This window comes from Phasianus colchicus, chromosome Z (assembly GCF_987193195.1).
Source record: "Phasianus colchicus chromosome Z, bPhaCol1.hap1.1, whole genome shotgun sequence".
In the NCBI taxonomy this organism is placed as follows: Eukaryota; Metazoa; Chordata; class Aves; order Galliformes; family Phasianidae; genus Phasianus; species Phasianus colchicus.
The window spans coordinates 29,680,567-29,703,040 of NC_143476.1; the positions used below are offsets into that span (position 1 = coordinate 29,680,567).

The 22,474-nt window shown below is 37.3% G+C and overlaps 1 protein-coding gene across 1 annotated transcript in view; it reads right to left on the bottom strand.

The window, feature by feature from the left end:
• Positions 1-22,474, bottom strand: part of ADGRV1 (adhesion G protein-coupled receptor V1) — a 247,086-nt gene that overhangs the window by 17,611 nt on the left and 207,001 nt on the right. The gene's annotated exons all lie outside the window — the stretch shown is intronic.

A 22,474-nucleotide genomic window follows, 5' to 3' on the forward strand; every position in this document is an offset into this window, starting at 1 on the left:
TACCAAAAACTACATGGTTATTTCTAATGTATTTTTTAACTGCATTGACTACAGAGACTTAAAAAAATAAAGGTCATGATTTCACTGCTAAACTTTACAATATTCTTCAAAAATCTGTAGTCATATTTACTCTTCAGGGTAAACATTAAGAACCCTACATTTCAGCTGACACCTCAGAGTCTAAGCCTTGACACGGCTCCAACTTCTTTTTCCAACAGGCAAGAAATGACAGATAAAAAATCCTTTGTCACTTGGCCATTGGTTGTGAGATTCCCAGACTAACAGAACAATCAAATGTTTAGATGCGCGTGAAAGCAGGCAGCAAGATACCATGGCAAAGCAGTACTCAAGAGAGAATCTGGGAGCTCAATAAGCTACATACAAGCTTGCATCATTGTACACAGGTCACTCTCAACCATACACAGTCCAAGAAAGTAGGAGTTCTGCAAGACATTACAGTATTAATTTCAGTATTTAACTTCTTTTTAAAGTACTATTTTCTGTTTATGCACATTAATAAAAAAAAGGAGAATTAAAAGAAATTAGGAGCTGAAAGTTTGCACTGACAGATGCAGGGAGTCATAAAAGAGAAGGTAATTTTATGTGTATCATTGATTTTTATTTGCTATTAGGGAAAATTTCAAAATGAAGAGTTATGTAAAGGCTAGGAGTTATCATCATGACAATAACTTTTTCCTTTAATTGATTTTTTTCAGTGTCATAGTATCTCTTAAACCTGTAATTGTTTCTTTGTTTCCTATTACTCTGTGATATGTGACTGAGAAATAGGAGAGATGATTTATTTAGCAGCATTTCTCTGGAGCATCATAAAAGAGCAAAACCATAAGTGATTGTTGCTACTTCAATTACCAAGAAGACAAGAAAACTTGAAAAAAAAATCTGACTTGGGGGGAACCAAGGGGTTTAGCATTACTGACATATTTACCATCCATGTTCCTGCTGATTTGGTTTTTAGGAAAAGGTTGATGGAAATACGATATGCTTATATTGTAGCATTCTCTAACTTCTAGAAAAAACCTTTTGGAACTGTCACAGTCTTGTTGTGTAGATCTTGCTATTAAAAGGATATTCACAGAATCCTGTCAGTAGCTTACACTCCCTACTCCTCTAGATTTTAATGGAAATTACTGTAGATATTTACAGCCTTTCTACAGTATGGAAAACAGCAGAAGGCAAGTCTTATTTATAAAGCAGGAAGTTAACACTGCTTTGAGTAGGAATGCTCACCAAAGAAAGGAAATGTGAGCAAAAAAAGAGGACAAGGACTAGATGTCCTTCCACAGTTGACAAGTAGGTGCACCAAAGTAGGTGGAGGAATAATGATATATTTGGCTCTGTCTCTGATATCATTCACTTTCTGCCTTCATATAATAAGCTGATTTTCCACTCCCTCTCTGCCTTGCTCCCAGTATGTGGAAGGATAGGAAGCTCAGAATGAAAAAAAGAGTACCTTAAGAGTTAATGAGATCTTTTTTTACAGGGATTGTTACTCAAAGTAAAATTAAAAACAACAACAACAACAGCAACAACAGCAACAAAAACAAGTAATGGATATGCCTTCACTCTAGTATTACACTGATGGTTTGAGTTTTTTTAAGATCTAGTTACTCAAAAGCTTTCTGGTTGCAGATTGTAACTTTTGTTTTTAATGGAAAAGCCACTGGCATAAAAAAAAAAAAAAAAAAAAAAATGTTTGGACTTGCTAAACAGAATTGTTGGCACACTCAAAACAAGTATGGGAAATTTTCAGAAACTAAACAGGAACAAACGAACATCAAGCAATTTCCATTGCCTAGCTCCAAGCAGGGGAGACCACTCTCCACTTCTGAGATAAGAACACTTCATAGAGTAAGGGCCTTGTAGCATTTAGTTATTTCTCTGTGATTCTGCTATAAAAAGCCTAAGTTAATGCATGCTAGTGCAATATTAAAGGATATGTCTAAGGATATATCTATTACATATATGTATGTATAGCTAAAAACAAAGGAAGAGAACAATTCATTTTTGTGCCCTGCTATATTTAGTGAAGACACAGTTCTATCCATTGTCAGAAACAGAGAGTGCAAGTCACAAAATATCAAATAGTTGTTTCTGCTTGTATTTGGAAAACAAGAAGTTAGTTTCCCTCTTCGAAATTCTCTGTAATGGATTAATGCCAGAAGTGACTTAAGATACATTTGTAGCACTAAACAAAAATTTGGGTATGTCCTGTTCTGTGACCAGCTATCTATGGAGTATTTCTTAAAAGGAAAAAAATGATATGATCTACTGAAGGATGGACTTTTACATATTTTCAAAGCACTATGACCTTCCGCTGTTGTTTTGGGTTTGGGATTTTTTTTTTTGGCTTTTCCTTCTTTCTGTTAGCTTAGATTTTCCCATTACTTCGCATGGAATATATGTCCTTTTGAGGTCTCACTCTTTGTGTGAGGGCTGCAGATCACTGCCTACTCTTTCCAGCACTCTTGTATGGCATTAACTGCTGGCTCAACAGTATCATGTTTTCTCATTGCAAAACCACCCAAAGTGTTTGACAGAGCTGTCTTGGCTGCACAGTGAAGTCCAACATAAAGCAAATATAGAAAGCTGCCAACTCTCAGCCTGAGGAACAGATTTGCGTAGTAGTTCAGGCAGAGAGCATGTGGCTGGATATAGCCCTCATGTTTTTCACAGAAGAACTCCAGCCTTGATCCATGCAGTCACAGTCATGAGCAGAGCAAGGCCACTATGCCAACGTGAGCCCCACCAGCCTGGAGAGTCAGACAAAACTGGGAATGCTGACCTAATGATGCTTTCACCCCCAGACTGCCACACATGAAGGTGCTTATAGCTGTTTGTTGTCCTGTTCTGGAAGTTGGCAGTAATGATGACCTGATAGCAAGTGACAAAAAGCCTGATGGCAGGTAGAAGTAATCTCATGGGAAGTGGAATGAAACTCCAGTGAGACACTTCTATGTTAGGAGAAACTTTGCCAGGAGGGTTTAATTTTATATTAAACAGGTCGAACATTTGTCTACAAAAGCCAGCTACAAAGGAAAATGAGGGAAGTCTCATTGCCTGATGTGCTATTTTGTATAACTTAGTGAATGTAGAAAACTACAGCGTAACATTCACCATCCTATTCCAGCAAGCACCATCCTATTCTGGCATTCTGTTAGATTGGTAACATTCTGGCTACTTTTGCTTTTCCACACCTGAGTCCAGCATAGTAATACTCACTTGGAAAACACTTCCATATAACACGGTGAGACTCATACTATTGGCCAAGTTAGTTGAAATAAACACTCTCAGTAGGAAATCCTAGATTTCTTCATACACTTAGCTTCTGCCTCACCATCACATATAGTTTTGGTATTTCAAGCCTAAAAAGTGCTTGTGAGATGTTAGTGTTTTGTTTTTGTTTATATGTTTTTGAGAGTTGTGGGTTTTTTTGTTTGTTTGTTGTTTGTTTTCCTTTTTAAAAAATTAAGCTGGTTTTTGCATTATTTCTGTATTGTATCAAGGTACAGTAAGGATTTTCTGGGTAATAGAAAGATATATTACTTTCTGTTTACATATAACTACAGATATAGTTTAACGTGTAAGTGAGGCACAGTACATTTGCTATTAGCACAACTGGTTTCTGAGCATTGTCAGCAAGTAAGAGAAGTTTTAGTGTACAGATGAATTTCCATCTCTGTCCTTAGGTAACTCCACATTGAACTATCTCCATATGGACATTGAGAATACATACTCAGTTACTTGCAACTGCCTTTGACACAGACTTTGGTTAAACTTCATGTATCACAATAGATGTAAAATTTTTGTTAAGTATTTCTTTCTCCATTAAAAGGTACAAACACACCCTGAAAATTATACTTACATATATGAACTAGGACTATAAAATGTATTTACTTTGTGTCACAATTTAGTTGTATGTTGACTTCACTGAAGAAACAGAATAAATAGACTGGATCAATTTGCCAAGGTTAACTATATGAGTTTCATTAAGTGTCAGGTCCTGCATTCCAGCCACAACATCCCCAGGCAACCCTACAGGCTTGGGGAAGAGTGGCTGGAAAACTGCCTGATGGACTGTAAAGCTTCTTTACAGTGTACTGATGGACAGTCGACTGAACATGAGCCAGCAGTGTGCCCAGTTGGCCAAGAAGGCCAATGGCAACCTGGCTTGTATCAGCAATGGTGTGGTGACCAGGACTAGGGAAGTCATCCTGCCCCTGTACTTGGCATTGGTGAGTCCTCACCTCGAATACTGTATTCCGGTTCAGGCACCTCAGTACAGAAAGGACATTGAGATGCTGGAGCAGGTTCAAAGAAGGGGAACAAGCCCTTGTGAAGGACTTGGAGAATATCCCTACAAGGAGAGACTGAAGGAACTGGGGCTGTTTAGTCTGGGAAAAAGGAGGCTGAGGGGAGACGTTATTGCTCTCTTCAAATATCTAAAAGGTGCTTACAGTGAGAGCAGGTTGGTTTCTTCTCACTGGTGACAGGTGGCAGGACGAGGGGAAATGGCCTCAAATTGTGCCTGGGTAGGTTTAGGTTGGATTTCAGAAAAAACTTCTTTATAGAAAGGGCTGTTCAGCACTGGAATAGACTCCCCAGGGAGGTGGTTGTATCACCATCTCTGGATGTGTTTAAAAACCATTTGGATGTGGTGCTCAGGGACATGATTTAGCAAAGGGTTGTTAGAGTCAGGGTAGTACAGTTAGGTTGTGGTTGGACTTGAAGATCTTTAAGGTCTTTTCCAACCTGAGCGATTCTATGATTCTATGATTCTAAATAGCTTATAAACTGAATTTCTTAATTTGGGAAGAAATCTAAACGGAAAACAAGAAAAGTAATGATAGTAACTGCTATCTACTGCTGAGAGCAACAGAAAAGGAATTAGAGATTATGACTTAATCTCATTTGTGAGCATCACATGTACAAAACTTCAACATCTGTATTTAAGGAAAATGATATAATAAGAATCACTATGACTATAAATAGGATGATAAATTGCTAGTAAAAAAATTAAAGTATTGTTAGTAATATTTTGGCCTACACAAGAATTTCACCCACAGAAAGCATTTTTATATTATCCAGTTTATCAGATTAGATCATTAATTATTACTAATTCAAAGATAATTGGCAAAATCTGCTCCAAGTTTATATTTTTGCATAGTTTCTAGACGGTCAGGAAAACATTAATACATATTACAGATATGAATGTTATGTTTTGCAGATGTCAGCGCACTTAATTACAGAAAAGATGATGAGAAACTCTTTCAAAGAGAGTATAGTCATAGGACAAGGGATAATAGCTTTATTCTAAAAGAAGGGAGATTTAGATTTGATATCAGGAAGAAGGATGATGAAGACCTGGCTCAGGCAGCCCAGAGAAGCTGATCCCTGGAGGTGTTCATGGCCAGGTTGAATGGGGCTCTGGGCAGCCTAATCTCCCTTCCAACTCAAGCCATTCTGTGATTCCATGATTATATGAATATTCAGGGCACAGATGTTGTGACAACTGTAGTTCAACCAATTTGTTGGACTTTCTAGTCTTTATGCTACAAAACACTTAATAAAGCATCTTGTATTTAATAAATCTTCCTGTGGTGAGAAGCAGCAGAATGAAAGAGACGGGTCAAAAGCAAAGCAGCTGCATGCACAGCACAGAGCCCAGGCTTCAGGCCTCTGTGTTCCACGCCCTGTCTCTGCCTCATTGTTGACATTGTTTTATTACTCCTGGCTCCAAAGCACATGTGCTTTATGTCTGTTTAGGATTATCTGTGTCATATCAGATATACAGTACAGATATATTTCAAATGGCAGCCCAGTAATCTGGTATTTATGCTTTAAGGAGGCACTGACAGTTTTCTGGAAAGAAAATAAACAAGAGTCTCTGTACCTTTCTCAGTATTTATGGAATGCAATAGAAGGAAAGTTTCACTTTCAAGGAGATTACTACATTTTCCTCTATTCTTGTTAGGTCTCTGATATTAGGATTTGATTCTCTCTGTTAATTAACTGGGACAGGCTGCTCAGAGAGGTTCTGGATTCTCTTTCTCTGGAGACATTCAAGTCCCATCTGGATGCTTACCTGTAGAGGGTCTGCTTTGCAGGGGGACTTGGAAGTCCCTTCCAACCTCTACAATTTTGTAATTCTGTGTTTCTGTGATCTCATAGGAGGACATGGCATAAGACCCTACCACTCATGAGAAGAGGACACAAGCTCACACCCTGCTCTTTTCTGGGATCCTTTCTGCCCTGCAGCCTGCCTTACATCATCATTGGATAGCAACAAAGCCAGCATTAAAGATACAGACCTCTGAAATTACCTTCTGATCATCCGCTCGGAAGTGCTGGCCATGACAATCATTACTCACTAGAACAGGATAAAGCATCCTGCAGAGTCTTCCTAAACCAACACTGTGAGACCTTCTACACTGTCTTTGAATATTGTCATGATGACTGGTTCCAATTTTAATTAAAAAAAAGAAAAAAAAGACTTAACTGTTAAATTTCTAATCAAACACTTTATTGGATAAGATGTAGTTACAGTATAATTTAGGTCAGTATGCAAACAAAGTGAAAAAAAATCTTTTCATGCACAGCTAAGTCTATACTCAAAAATCACATTTTTGGAAGAAAATTATAATTACAATTCTGGATTTTTTTTTTTTTTTTCCTTGTTTATTTGGTACCCTGTGAGGAAAAAACTCCAGGCAAGTAAGATAGATCATTTAATATTAAGTACTGCATTATTTTCTTCTAACCCATGCTTGAAATATAAGCCAAGCCATGTTAGCAAAGCAACTAAACTCTGTGTGCTAATGCTCATTGCCAGTTTAGAGTGGCATGGCAACCCGAAGCAATCTGAAGAGAGATGTTTCCAGGAAGAGGAGGATCTTTATTTAAATCATTTAATCTTTAATCCCATAGCTTCTTCCATTCTCTACTATCAAAGAGAATTAATGAACTAGTAGTACAGTCTTTGGCTTCCATTTCTAAAATAAAATCCATTTAGAAAATAAAGTACCAGTGGCAATGGAGACCAAGAGATTGGTAATAATGTGGTTTAATAAAAGGAGCACCAGCCTGAAATGTAGGAGCCATTACATTTGCTTCCCAAATTAGGAAGTATGCTGGCCCTACGCATTAATCTTCCCACAGCTTTCATCCCAGCTGTCTATAAAACAGAGATGATACTATCCATCTGAGAAAAGCATTCTGAGGACTGACAGGCTGGTGATAGTTTGTACTGCTGTAGAATGAGCATGACTACTTAGTGGCTGTATGAGCTATAGACATCTGAGTCATTGAAAATAATTCATTCTTGTTTTTTCAGATATTATATCCAGGTATCTTACCATTATTCTCACAAGCAGAACATGAATACTTGTGATTGTTTTGAAATTTCTTTACAACATATTAACTTAAAAGTTATGTTACGTTAGTGGAAATACTGCATTTCTTCCTTCTTCCTACAAGTATTTTCAAAACATATTTTTAACTATCAAAATTTTTGTTAGTCTAAATATTTCTAAAATTGTATAAGTCATATCCTAAAGACTCTTTCTCATTTGTTTTTTATATGTCCCAAAGGAAAGTTAGGATAGGTACACTTTTTTCCAAGGGAGTAGGAAAATAACTTGAAATGAATTTCACACAAAAATAATGTAATTTGGGACAAATTACCTTTTGATTCTTTCTACACTGATTCTTCAGTGTAGAAACTTCAGCTGGTTGAGGAATCTCATCATCTCTGTACCTCTCCACTACATCCTATCCTGTATCCTACCTGAAATACATTTGCTGTTTATTTGCAAAGCAAAGCCCTTAAGGAAATGTGTATACAAGTAATTTGTTTGTAATTTTGATATTACCTGTTTCATGGGTAAAAATGAAAAAAAAGATTTTGAGATGAGCAAAGGAAGACTTTCTGCTCTCAATGCATGCAATGTCCAGATAATTTTCTATAAAGCCCTTGCAGAAAGGGACAGAAGAACAGATGAGTTAATATAGAATTGTGTTCATTACCAAAGCTCAGCAGAGTTTCAGGGATGGGACTGGAATTCATCTATGGAGAGCAGGAGAGAAGCTTTGCCACCTGTTGCAAAATGCTCCACAGCAATGGGCCAGAGCATGGCTTAAGAGTACAGAAAAGTATTGATTTCTTTCTGACTCAGCTCAAAGGTACATAACGTATATGAGGTTGTAAGGGAGTTTATTCTAGTTTATTCCCATTGTCTCTCATTTTCCCACCATGCACCAAAGTAGCACTTAGCTCTGTCAGTTATGATTTGTGTGGACAAAAAGCTATATGTCTTACCATCTCAACTTCTTCATGAACTCCTCTTGGGTCTCTGGCTATAAAACCTTGATACCTGCTGACCTGCTGTCTAACAACCGCCTTCTATTGCGTCTCCCTGGTGTCCATTTCCTGTCTCAAATCCTACTTTATAAACACTTTGGGGCACAAAATTTATTTCTGTTCTCTGTTCATATGGAGTCCAATACAAAGAATGCTGGCCCGTTCATGAACTCTGGAGTACTACAGTTAATAAATAATAATAGTTTCTCAGTCTTTGGGAATATCTAAAACTAAATAATTGCTAGAAATTCTCATTTACTGAGAAGTAAGTATGCAGGTACTTAGATAACGCACACTGTCCTCTCATAACCATATATCAAGACTTTAGAAGATGTTCATGAGCAAAAAAAAACAATCTAATAAAGAAAGGATAAAGCATTCCTTATCATTAAAGGACAACACAAAAGTCAAAAGTTCCTTTGAAAAATATGATTTATTTTTACCTATTTTTTGTTGTTATTGGGTTTTTGTTTGTTTGTTTTTAGAATACAGGGCATTTCTATTTAATATGACACTACAGGATGAAAATACTGAAACATTCTACTAACTAAAAATAATTAGAAAGCAGAAACTTCACTTGTGTACAGTGAAGCATCCTCTGTAATCACACTCTTCTTTCCTGACAACAAAAAAAGCCCTCAGAAGCCAGTGTACTAATTTAGACCCTAGTGGTAGGGAGTGTGACCAGCCCTTTTTTGTTCACTGATGATAATGTAATGACAGAATTGAAGACAGAACTACAGGTATGCATTGTCTTTCATGAAGTAAAATTTTCTGTCAAGTAGATCGGCCAATTTGGCTAATAGCAGGTAATTACAAGAAAGCTAGTGTGAAAATAACAAAGATTCACAGGAACAACAGACTTCATGGTGAGGATCACTATTTTCCTGTTGTCTTTCAAATGTTAGGAATGAAAAAAAGTTTCTGCTTCAGCTTCTGGCTCCAGAAGGGCATCAGTTTGCCTGTTAAAATGCCAATCTATGTTTCCTGGATCACAGATGATCAATTCCAGAGATGCTGGAACATAAGAGATACTCAACAATCAGAATCCTCAAGAGAATATGTGGGTAGTTGAGTGGCCTGCAGTCTTACTGTTTTCCCCATATACAGTTTTTTGAAGCACAATCACAACATGAGGAAATCTTTCCATTTCGATAAAGTACACTCCATTAGATCCCATGTTTTTTTTGTGCACATGCATATACACACACACACACAGAGGATGCCACTGTCAAACTAAAGTCTTCTACTCATCCTGCTTTAAGAAGACATTCAAAGAACAAATAAAAATTTTCAGTGTGGTTACCAGTTTTGCAATTGAATTTCTAATAAATCTCTGTCACTAAAACTTTCCATGACTCTCTTCTAACAGCAAAACAACACATCTAAGAATTTAAACAAATAATAAGCTGACAGTATGAGTTGATTCAATGCTTTTTAAAATCCAATTGACCTTCGTCAAGGCAAAGGCAAAAGATCAACACTTGACATTTTGCTCAAAATAAAGAAAACATAATTTAGCAATTTTTATGCAACCATGGTTAGCTTCAGCTCCACAGTTGCTCTTTCCAGATTCAAATGATTTGCATCCTCACATGCATTAGAAAGCTTCCTGAGAGACCTGCAACTAAGTGGTTATGATCAGATCTCACATTTAACTGTTGACGTGTTCTCTTTAGAGAAAAAAATCAATCACAAAAATTTAGTATTAAAACATTGGCAACATTACACTTAAAAACTTTCAAACAAACTGACTGTTGAATAAACATGACAGTACAGTCAACATGTTCTGTAAATACACGATTCTTTTGTTAATAGAAGGAAATACGAAAATCTCAGATAATTTAGTGCTGTGAGATTACAGACACATACAGCGTTTCGAGCAGCTTAGATATTTATCTGCTTGCCCATATAAGTCAGAACTGGCAGAGTAGTGTTGGAAATTAAAGTTTCTCTGAATTAGAGTCAAATGTGAAAAGAACTGAAATGTCTAAAAAAATGCCTGTTGAGAAACAGGATGTATTATTTGGTGTGTAACAAAACACTAGTGTTACACCACAACTGCTGCACCATGGCAGTTAAGTGTGAACAGATGAACTGCTGACATGTAAAATAATCTCAGACTCCTAAAATAGCATTTTCAAATCCCTGATCACCACTAATATTCCCTTAATGCTTCTATCGTATACAAAATTCATCTCTTTGACTGGGCTCAGAATTGTGCACAGGATTCCAAACAGTATGCCACCAGTAATTTATATATATAATGGTGTTAATATCACTACTGGGTACAAAATTAGTGTCACATTTGCATGCTTCATGTCTGTATCATGCTGGTGATTCAAAATTGTCCTGCAGTAAAGAATCACATTTATTTCAGCTTGTAATCCTCCACTATATGTAGGTCGCACTGAATGTGATGCCTCCTATTTATTTCCATGGAAACTACAACAGATACAAAAAGAGCAATTCCACTGTTTCATAGAGAATGTTCTCAGCTGAAAAATATTTCAGCAGTTACCACCATTATCTGTGCATCTTCACTGGCAAAGAACAAGAGCCTGTATATTGCACTCATAACAATGTGCACCAGAGGAGGCAATCCACTGTTGCCACCACTACTACTGAAATGCACCATCCACTGACTCACATCCACTGCTTGGTCTCCAGAAATGTTCAGCAAGCATCAGCGAATGCAAGTGGGTGCCTCCTTTTCTGCATGGAAGAATTCAATGACACACGTTTTACTTCATTAATACCTCCATGTCAGACACCATTCTGTCAGACTGTCTCTCTGCTGCCATCTGTCACACAGCAACGACATGTAGTGGGGCACTGGTGGGAAGTTCCACCTCTACTGTCATTCCACCAGCTATCTCTGACAGTGTGGGCCAACAGAATAAAATAGGAGGTGTTACTTTTGGAATAGTCCTTATATGTAACTGATCAACTTCCAGCAGACATTCTTTTACTATTAGTAACTTGATATATAATTTTGCATTTAGTGTTCTTGAATCACATACAAAAAAATCAATTAAGTCATTTCATGTACTAAACACTGTCAATTTATTCAACTGTACGTGATACTTCATTCCTCCAAATCTTAACTTGGTATATTGAAGAAGTTGTACTAGCATTTTTCTGCCATGGCCATAATGAAAATCAAATTGAAGATTAGTATCAAGACACATTATTTTAAAATATTATTATTTCTCCTATATTTTTATTCATCCTAACCCTTTTTTTTTTTTTTTCTTTTTTCTTTTGTGTGTGTGTGTGTGTGTTTCAGGATGAAATACTTCCTTTGAGTTGGACAGAACTGCCTTTCTTTTTGTGAGCTAGCAGATAATTGGTTGAAGTAGTACTGGATAGCTATATTTTATCTTATTTTTAAATATCTGATCTTTAATTGCATTTTGAAATCTAACTAAGAGTTGACAAAATCAATATGCATTTAGTATATGAGATATAACAGAACCTGTTATGTGCCTTGTGGCACAGAAGGTTTTGCTGATGTCTAGAGGTCTCTTGTAGATTCATTTTCGGGGATTTCTTGCTTACTCTATTCCAAAACATTTCTAAGTAAGAAGCAAACCTTATTTTCATGTCATGTTACTGTTTCAAAACCCCATTGTTTTTTTTTTTTGGGAATCTATTAGAGCCCACAGTAATACTGCTTTAGAAAAAAGTACTCTAAAAAGAAACCATAATATCAATTTCTCTGAGGCGAACCCTGTCACAGTCTGAACAACTCCTACTCATTATTGCCTATGCTGGCGAAAACATTATTAAGTACACTCAGTGAATGGCTGTCCATTGGAAATTAAGCATTTGCAGGTTATTTGAATGTAGGTTAACAGAAGAAAAAAGAATTAAGTGCTATTAGAATAAGCTGCCAAAGGTTGCTCTCACTGATGGCTTCGAGATCATTTTAATTGTAACATGCACACAATAGATGCGAATTTCACTAGATTATGAATCTTATTAAGTGGTCTATCTTTTTACTCTTTAGAATTTCAGAGCCTCATTTTGGTTGTAGCACATAATAATATTTTTATCCTTGACAGAAGTCCCTTCATGTTCTATTCTGTGAGGAATATATTGTTTACATGATTAGATTTTCTTTTCCCCATTCTTCTGTACACTTTTCATACCCCTGAACTTTCTCTTTTCTTTGAAACTCAAGAAGTCTGCCTATAAATGAAGGCCGGACGATGGTCCAATAACTGTATGCCTTTGATGCATCAGCTGGATGTCAATCCAACAATCTAAACAATTTCCAATACTAACACCTGTTCAAAGTGTATTGTATGCCAAGGTCAAAATTAAAATGAAAGAAAGACAGTACGATGCCTTTAGTCTTTCAAAAAAAAAAAAATAAAAAAAATCATGAAATCAATCTTTACGTAATTTAGCATTATTACCTTAAGAATAAAAGCTTATTTAGGCTTCCCCTAAACTGTATATAATTAGTACACTGAATAATTAAAAAAAACTTAAGAGAGATAAAAGCAGTAATTCCATTCATTCTTACTACAGCAGTTGTTTGGAGGCCATTTAAAACATATATAAAATTAGGGAATTAATGGGAGTTTTTGCCCTCAAACATGGTTTTACTTTTACTCACAATGAAGACAACAAAAAAGCATCTTTCTCATACACTGATGAGATATCAGTTTTGTACGACAAAAAGGGTTCTTGCGCAGGAAAGGTCTATCTGCAGAATAGATGAATGAGTCATTCCTCTAAAGCTATTAAAACCTGATATGCATTTATTCCACCTTTCATGAATCATGAAGTGATTTCGGGTCACCCTTCATAACATCATAACATGATGATGTTCAGCATGAAGATAGGTATGTACACAGGCCATTCTGAGGTACTGAAACTCGAGAAACATTATATCCATCACTTCACAGTCATCCCTGGAGATGGCTCACATTAAATCAAACCTTCCCTGCCTTCAATATTTCCAGCTCTTTAGGATTTGTCATTAGTCTTGCAATATTTTATGTTTTCCTAAAAGCTCACGTTCTCAGTGCTGTATTGTTGGTGTTGTTGTCCATTACAAAGAATAGCTTGAGAACAGGGCTTTACACATGCCATATTACCAGAAACATAGAAAAGTTGGAGATAGTACCTCTGGTATCATTTAGTCCACTCAGAGAGTCAATGCACTGATCTGGTCAGGGTAGCGTTGCCTAGATGAGTTTTAATATTCCACAACACTGGAGATCTAAAACTTCTCTGGGCAGGAGAATTAGTCATAGCCAACACAGGTTCACAAGGAGAAAATCATCTTGAAGTACTTGATTTCCTTTTATGACAAGGTTACCCACGTAGCTGACCAAAGGAAGACAGTAACTGTAATATTTTTGGATTTCAGAAAAGTTTTCAATAACATGTCTCCCTCAGGAAAAGAAAAATGTCCAACATGCAGCTAGACAGAAACATAATGTGATGGATAAAGAACTGGCTGACAGATCAGGCGTGAGAGGTAAGAGTAAATGGGTAACAGCAGGCTGGCAGCCCTTCACTGGTGGGGTTTCTCAAGGCTCTGTTTTGGGGCCAGTTCTTTCATGCTTTTATAAATGATCTGGATGCAGCACTCGAATGCATACTAAGTAAGTTTGTGTAGGAAAGTAAATTAGGAAGAGCTGTTGATTCTCTCAGTTGTGTGGAGGCCTTGCAGAGAGATCTTGACAAATCAGCAGACTGGGCAATCACCAACTGCATGAAGTTCAATAACAGCAAGCGTAGATTCTGCTCCTTTGATGGGGCAACTCTGGCAAATGTGCAGACTGGACAACAGTCCTGTGGAAAAGCATCCACAGGATGGGTTCTGATTGTCGGCAAGTTGAGTGTGAGTCAGAAGTTTGGGTGCCAAAATATCAGGACATAAAATTATTAGATGGTGTCTGAAGCAAGGCTGTGAAGATGATGAAGGATCTGGAGGGGCAAGATGTGTGAGGAGTGACTGAGGTCTCTGAGTGTGCCCAGCACAGAGTAGAGGAGCTGACAGGAGCCCTCATGATGGCTGCAGCTCCTCACAGGGAATGGAGGGCAGTGCTGAGCTCTGCTCTCTGTGACAGTGCCAGGGCCCGAGGGAACCTCGGGTGGGGGTTAGGAGCAGGCTCTTCACTAGGGGGCAGTGGGCACTGAAACAGGCTCCTCAGGACATTTGGACAATGCTCTCAAACATTGGATTTGGATTTTGGGTGGTTCTGTGTGAAAGTAGGAGCTGGATTTCACAATCCTTGTAGTTCCTTTCCATCTCAGGATAGCTGAGATTCTTACGTTCAAACACCACAATGTCATCATCATTTTACTGACTTATCAAATATTCACATACTGCCACTATATATTCCATTAGTGCCTTTCTCACCTGGCTAAATAAGCCCTGCTTTACTCAGACATTTTTCAGAGGACAAATTTCCATGCCTCTGACCACTGTGGCAGCCCTCCTTTCTACCCACACTCTCCACACACCTTGTGAACTAGAAGTCCCAAAGCTGCACGAAGTATTACAAGTGTAGTCTCTTCAGCACTGAGCAGACAGAAATTAACTCACATACTGCCAGCCAAAATCCTCCAACAGCACCCCAGAATTGTCTTATCTACAATAGGAATACACTGCTGCTCATCCTGGCACACTCTTACTCTTCAGCAAGATCAGCAGTCAGATATATAATATCAAGGCTGAGGACACTGATGGGGTTAGTCTACTACAAGAGTGTAACTGTACACATCTCTTTACTGATCCTTGTGAGGTTTTCACTCAAATTTTATAAAGGTCTTCCTGGATCAGTTCTGCCATGTGTCATGTCAGCCATATTCCCTGGTTACTGTCAGCCATAAATTTCCTGAGGTTACACTCTGCTTTTCTAAAATTTGGGAGCAGCACTATGTTCTTCCTTTCCATCAGCCATATTCTCAGTTGCCACTATTCTTGAAAAATGATGGTGGGCTCAGCATTAAATGGCCAGTTCTTTCAGCAATTCTATATGAATCCTTTCAGCATTATGGATCTGGGTATTACAATTTTCCTATGCAGACAACAGCCTGCTTCTTCCCTACTCTTTGCTGCCTGTCTCCATCTGAAAGTGAGCCAGTGCATGAAGAAGGCTTTGCCTGTAAATAACAATGCCAAAATAAACTAACAAACAAAAAGTGCTCGGCTTTTATGCCAATTACAAAGAAATTCATTACTTTCTACACATAAAAGCCACATTCTCAACTTCTGAATGGCATAAGCTGGCAGTGCTCTATCAATTAATCTTAATAACAGTACAGAACTCAGAAAATCACATTTAAAGGCAAAATACAGATTAATTCTATATTATGATTATACTGACATACTTCTTTCAGCTGAGTTTTTGAGAAAAAATGCTACTTATGGTGACAAAAAGAGATTAGCAGCAATATAAAATGAAGAGGCAGATAATTTGTTAAAGATAGGAAATCAAGTTAGTTGCTATTTTATTCTCAAGAATAAGAGAAGTCTGTTCTTACTGACAGAGCTGGAAGATGAAAAGAATGTACCTGATCCCAAGTTCCTTTCAGTGGATAAATTTCCAGTGAATGTGACAATTCATCTTACAGATATATTTCTTTTGTTAATTCCTACTACATAATTCTAACTATTACTAAATTTCTAGGAGAATGATTAAAACTGTTTTTTCATCTTCTATCTTAAAAAATGATTTGAGTATTGGGAGATTTTTCCTAAAATGTATGTTCTTCAAGAAGTGCTGATGGAACACAGAAAATGCTAAAAGACATAAAATGTAATTTAATACCAACATTTGTTTTTTTTTTTAAATGCATTCATTTTCTTCCTATTCTTAGTGGGCAAGTGTTTTAAATAATCTCTTTTTCTTGAATCTACTTGAAAATCCAGTTAAGTCAAAGCACTTTCTATATATCTACACCATCATAAGCAGAACTTCCAAACTAGCAATGCTTCCTTTGTTTATCTGAAATTACAGACTTTTTTGCTTTGTCTTGTTTTCTACTATAGACTGGTATTTGGGTTTATCAACTAAGGACTTGTGTAGTTAAAGGAAATATTTTCCAATAATTCCATAAGTAATTTGATAGTATTTTAAAAACAGATTTCATTAAATAAAATAATGGTAATCATTCATTAGAGTGGATTACGGTCATGTTTATGGTGGAACACAGAGAATAGTAATTTCAGGAGGAACGTGAGGAACATACATGGAGAGGGGCTATAAAACTGAATGTTTTGTCTTGAGTCACTGAATGATCAATGTTCTTAGGTGCTTTCATAAATTTGGACCAATGCTATTGCCCAATGAAGATTACAAAAGTTTAGCTCCTGATGTCAAAATGTGACATGTCTCAAAAACTGAAAAGCTTTCTCTAAGTTCCTTTTACTGCTTGGTTTCAAATAAATGCACAAATGAATGTACAATATTTCTCAACTCCAGCCAAACTTGCTGACTTTAAAAAATAGTAACTTCTTTTTCTATGACATCTTGCTCAATTATAAAACAAGTGTCCTTATTATACAATTTTCTTTTGTTGAGGTACAGTATGTTTCAACAACAACAAAGTCTCCAGAAACTGTGCAGGAATGTACTTGATCACACAGATGTCAAAATGCAAGTCTTGCTGTGGATGCTTAATTGCTTTTGATTCATGCACTCCGCTGACAGGAAAGGGTTTGGTATTATTTGTACTATCTCCATGTGAACAAGCTTATGCAATTTTCTTGATGTTCTGCTTGTACATCATCTTAACCTGGCAATACTACAACAACTTCATCTTCTGTTGGGCTTATCTATAGAGCATTGTCTTTTCTGCAAAACTGTGAGGAAACCTTTTGTGACCCACCATATTTACTCATGTCTATACAGTACTTGATTTTCTTTGCCTTTACATACTGCTCTGAACAGGATTGTGTCGTCCATCTGGGACTCATCAAGAGAAGGTGCTTTAGGAAGATGCCAGAAGGAACAGGAATTCATCATATTTATAGCTGTGCCCCTTTCAGTATTCCCTGGCTATTCACACTCAGTTAAATAGCAAATCTAAGGAAAAAAAACTATACTAGTTGTGATTGGTACTGGTATGGGTTTAAAGCAGTTGTTGGTTTTTATTTTTGATTTGTTTGCAATGTATTACTATTGCATGCTTAAAAACTTTAAATTTCTGTTCTCTTTTTGTTATATTAATGATGTGGCATGGTTTTTTTCATTTTGTTTTTGCCTCTGAAACCTTTGGCATTTCTTTTGCCACAATTTTTTCTGCTGTTCCAGAAACAAGGTATTCCTCATTACCATGTTGTTTTGCCACCACATCTACTATTTTCTCTGAGATTTTATCTGTTTTCTACCTGAATTTGTGCTTGCTCACATTCCAGATAGCCTCCACTACTCTAATTATTTAAATTTGGAGAATGACATCTGCTTTTGCCAAGGTCAGGTTTGGGTGTGCACCTGTTTAGTAGGCTTCTGTATATCCAACCTGTTGCCAGCAGGAACAGGGAAGTATTTGTTCCCCTTTACTCAGCACTGGTGAGGCTGCACCTGTGTCCAGTTTTGGGCCCCTCACTGCAAGAAAGACATTGAGGCCCTGGAGTGTGTTCAAAGAAGGGCAACAAAGCTGTGAGGGGTCTGGAGCACAGGCCTTATGAGGAGCGGCTGAGGGAGCAGGGATTGTTCAGCCTGGAGAAGAGGAGGCTCAGGAGAGACCTTATTGCTCTCTATAACTACCTGAAGGGAGGTTGTAGCGAGCTGGGGGTTGGCCTCTTCTCTCGTGTAACTGGTGATAGAACCAGAGGGAATGGCTTCAAGCCATTTCCCTGAAGGGAGATTTAGGCTGGACATTAGGAAATACTACTTTTCTGAAAAGTGGTCAGGCACTGGAATGGGCTGCCCAGGGAGGTGATGGAGTCACTGGCCCTGGAGGTGTTCAGGGAATGTTTGGATTTTGGGTGAGGGGCATGGTTTAGTGAGTACTATTGGTAATAGGTGGATGGTTGGACTGGATGATCTTGTAGGTCTTTTCTGAACTTGGTGATTCTGTGATTCTGTGATATTTCTTGTTAAATGTACTGTGGGCTTTTTAAACATTCACATATGAAATTTTGAATCTTTTTCTCATACTGTTACTTATTGCCAATTAGCTGACCTCTAAAATTTGTTCTTTTAGTCAACTGTTCTGTCAGTTTGGAAAAACAACTGCTAATTCCAGATTTTTCCAGGGTGTCTTGGGAACACTTATGTTATATGTAACCCTTTTGGTTAATGTGGTTATGAATCATCCTTGTGTGTTCAAACACAGAATGGGAAAACACTTTATTCATTTGTGTGTCAGCCACAACGGCTGGATCTTTTTGAGTACTGTGGTTAGTGACGGGTTACCTTGTAGTCTTGGTTTACTCTTCTCTTGATTTAAAGTTGATGAAAAATAGACTTTTGATTCTGTTGACATGTGGTGGGGACTAGAGCAAGGTACAGAAAGCTAGATCAGGGGTAGCTTGGGTGTACCTAATGCTTTCCAGTTTGCAGTGTGCATATGTTCTAAATTGTAAGATAGAGGCTTAAGGGGTACAGTGCAGGTTGTTGGCAGTACAGCCAAAGAATAATCAAGACTACAGCTGAGCAGCCTCAGCTAAAGCCTAACGCCAGCCACTCTGTGAACAAGGGGAAGAGATCCACCTACCTCCCTGAACTTTGGATCAGCTTTGATTGAACAGTAAATATGCCACTGATGACCTCAGCTATTCAAACCAGAAACACTCCACATATCTCATGAAAAACACAGTGATCTATGCTCCTAGTATAGCATATGCAAAATGGCTTGTGAAATCCTAACATTAAGAAAGATACACACAAGACAGCAGCTTGTTCCTTCCCTCCAGACACCAACAAACAGCTTGTGAATAAACCCATTAAAAAGAGGTAAATATTCCTCTCTTGTTCTGCAGTGAAAGGGTCAGGAGCATCACACTTTCACAAGAGAGCACAGAATATACTTCAGTGACACAGGTGCTGCACAGATGGGATAATCAGGAATGTGCCACTGAGGAACTCCAAGCATCAGAAATCTTAAGCACAGTCTTTTGCTCCTTTTATACTTTCTAAAATTATTTTGAGATTTCCTACTTTTAGCACAACAGAAGGGTAAGTTCTTAAATACCATTTAAACTTTCATTTTGGCCTCAGTGAACAAAGGAGATATAGCTATCCTGATTTTCCGGGTGAAGGTTTATTCAGAGACCGTGTAAATCAGCCACTGTTCTCCCAAGCAGCACTTTGCATGCTAATTCCTGAAGTTACAGGGAAACGACTGTCCTCCCTCTTTAAGCACACGGATAGCATGCACTGTAAGCTCCTCTCCAATGGAAACCATTTCTCACAGGAAGTGCTCAGAAACAATTTGTCCTTAGGAGAAGATTTTTCTGTCAGGTACATGTCCTTGGAAATATTTGTCATGTGGCTAAACAAGTGAACTGGATAATACACAATGCTTTTGCAGTCTCCTGAGCTGAATCCATCTGGATAACAAACATATTTAACCGGCATCTCTGTTTGCGGGTCTGTAACTCTTGAACAACAGGGGAACAAGTCTCTGCTCCTTGTAAACCATTTCATGCACTCTTTCCTCTTGGGGAAAAGTGTTTAATGAATGAAAGATTGTTTTCAGACCAAAATAGGGCACACCGTATAGCAGAAATGCCCACCAATATATGATAAAATAACTTTTTCAAGAAGAAAGCCTTGGCCTAGGTTAAACAACCACTATCAGTTCTGAGTGAAAATGAAGATGTAACACATTGGAATGACATGTAAGCACCACATCCTGAGAGACAGTGGGGTTCTTGAGATATCATTATTAAAACCCGCAATCCACTGCTAAAGCCCATATCATGTTTTTCTCATCCCAAACCAGGCTGAAATCAGGGTTTCCAGGGGCACTGGGAATGGTCTGTTGGGCAGATTTCTAATGCATGCTTCTCCTACAGAGTTTGCATGATGACACTTCATTTTATAGTCACAATTCAGTATTATCTGGTTATTTGATGAACAGCATAGCTTGCAGAAATGGGATATTATTTACAGACTCGCCTTGTTCTTTCATTGTTTTTTTTTTTTTTTTTTAATTTATGCTGCACGTCTGGTCATCTGAACCACACATCAGTTCTTCTGTTTCCTGATTAGATAACTAACTTTCAAAATAGGAGAACAATATATGTGGTAAGGTTATTTATAAAGCCATGGTGTTTCAGGAAATGTTTTTTAAACACCTTTTATTACAGAGATTTACAAAGCACTGAATACCCTATTGAAACAAGCAAACATAAAAATAGTAGTGCTGTGAAAGATCTATTCAGTTCCTTTCCTTCTTCTGAGGGTACCCGATGCTGAATAGGTACCTTTTCCCTTTAAACATTAGATAAATTTATATATTAGAAAGTAGTTTGTAATGTCTACTAATGAAAGGTAGATGTCCTATTATACCTCACATCTAAAATTTAAAATATTAGCCAGGAAGAGAGAAGACATTTTAAATTTTTGCATGTCTTTTCAGTAGAAGAAACAGTATTTTATCTTTGAGTTTTTGTAGATTGTCCAGTGCTAGGAAATGAAAAAAACAAGTAACATATTTCTCCTTTTGATACATTGATAAGCACTGATGTAATTTGATAGAAATATGTCCGCTGTGGGGGTGCTGTATCACATCCTGCAGACCAGCTGTCACCTACAAACATTTTCCAGATTCTGCTTTCTATCAGGCTAAGAAGCCAAATGTCAGTCAGATACAGAAGACACCACAAGAGACCACGTGGTCAGCAAACTCTCCTGAACACCGTTCACATCTGCTTGGTAAATACAAGTTTCTTGCTTAGGTGGAGAGTGAAGGAACAAACAGAAAGATGATGCAAGCTCTGGCACTGCTACAGCTACAAAGCTGAGGCGTGCCCCATGCATAGAACCAGTGAGCCAGAGGGTAAAACCTCTAAAATTTGGTGTTTTAATTTTTCACTTCCTTAGAATGATTTCAAACAAAGCTACTGGGCATACACAATTGAGAGCTGAGATGCAACAGGGAAAATATCTCTGAGAAATGCCATGTTCCAAGTGGCTCAGCAGTGTTTGTGCTGTTGCTGGGTGTAGTGGACAGAAAAGTACCAGTCATGGCAGTACAAATTATGTAAGCCATAACATCAAATGACACAACAATATCTATAGAAATTCCTGTTTTTTTCAGTTGCATGAAATTATGCATGCAAGTATTTCTGACATCCTACAAGCCATAAAAATTAGCTTTAAGAAGAAACAAACAACTCTGAATGTAATATCTATGTGGCCTTTTGCATGGACCAGCAACACAGGTAAGAGATCAGTCAAAAACAACAAGAACTAGCCCATTAAAGTAAAAATAAGCTATTTCTACAGGTCAAAAACTTCAAAGTACATGATTTGAAACAAAATAATATAAAGACATCAAATTTAACAACTGAAAAACTTCATATAGATTGAGAAAAGCAAATATGCCATCTCTGTTTTATCTGGATTTATAAATCCTAAACATGTACTTCTCTGTTATCAGTCCTGACTTGAACATTATTCTAGCCATGTTTCAGTGTCCGTTTCTCATGTCATCTGCTGTCATACTGGACCACTGCTGCAATAAATTTCTGCCAAACAAGGACACTGTGGCCATATCTGAAGAGCTGTGATCATCTCACTGCAAAAAGTCTCCTAAAATGCAACTTCACAGACAATTACTGAAGAAGATCTACTCATGTAACTTCACAGAAATGAAAAAAATCGTGATGAATTTGTACGCATATATGCCAACATACGCAGAATAAATAAATGACAATTTGTATTGAACAATTAAATGTATTACAAAGAGAAAAAACTATGGTTATTTTTCTCCGTTTAAATAACTGTTTTTTGACTGAGATGTACATTTTGAAAGCGTGTAGATTTTTCCTTAGGGAAACCCTACCATTTTGATCTCACATCTAAAATACACCTGTTTCGAAAAGTATTTTTACTAAATATATAAATATATATACCTATTTTGAATTCCTCATGATTTTACTGTTCTCATACA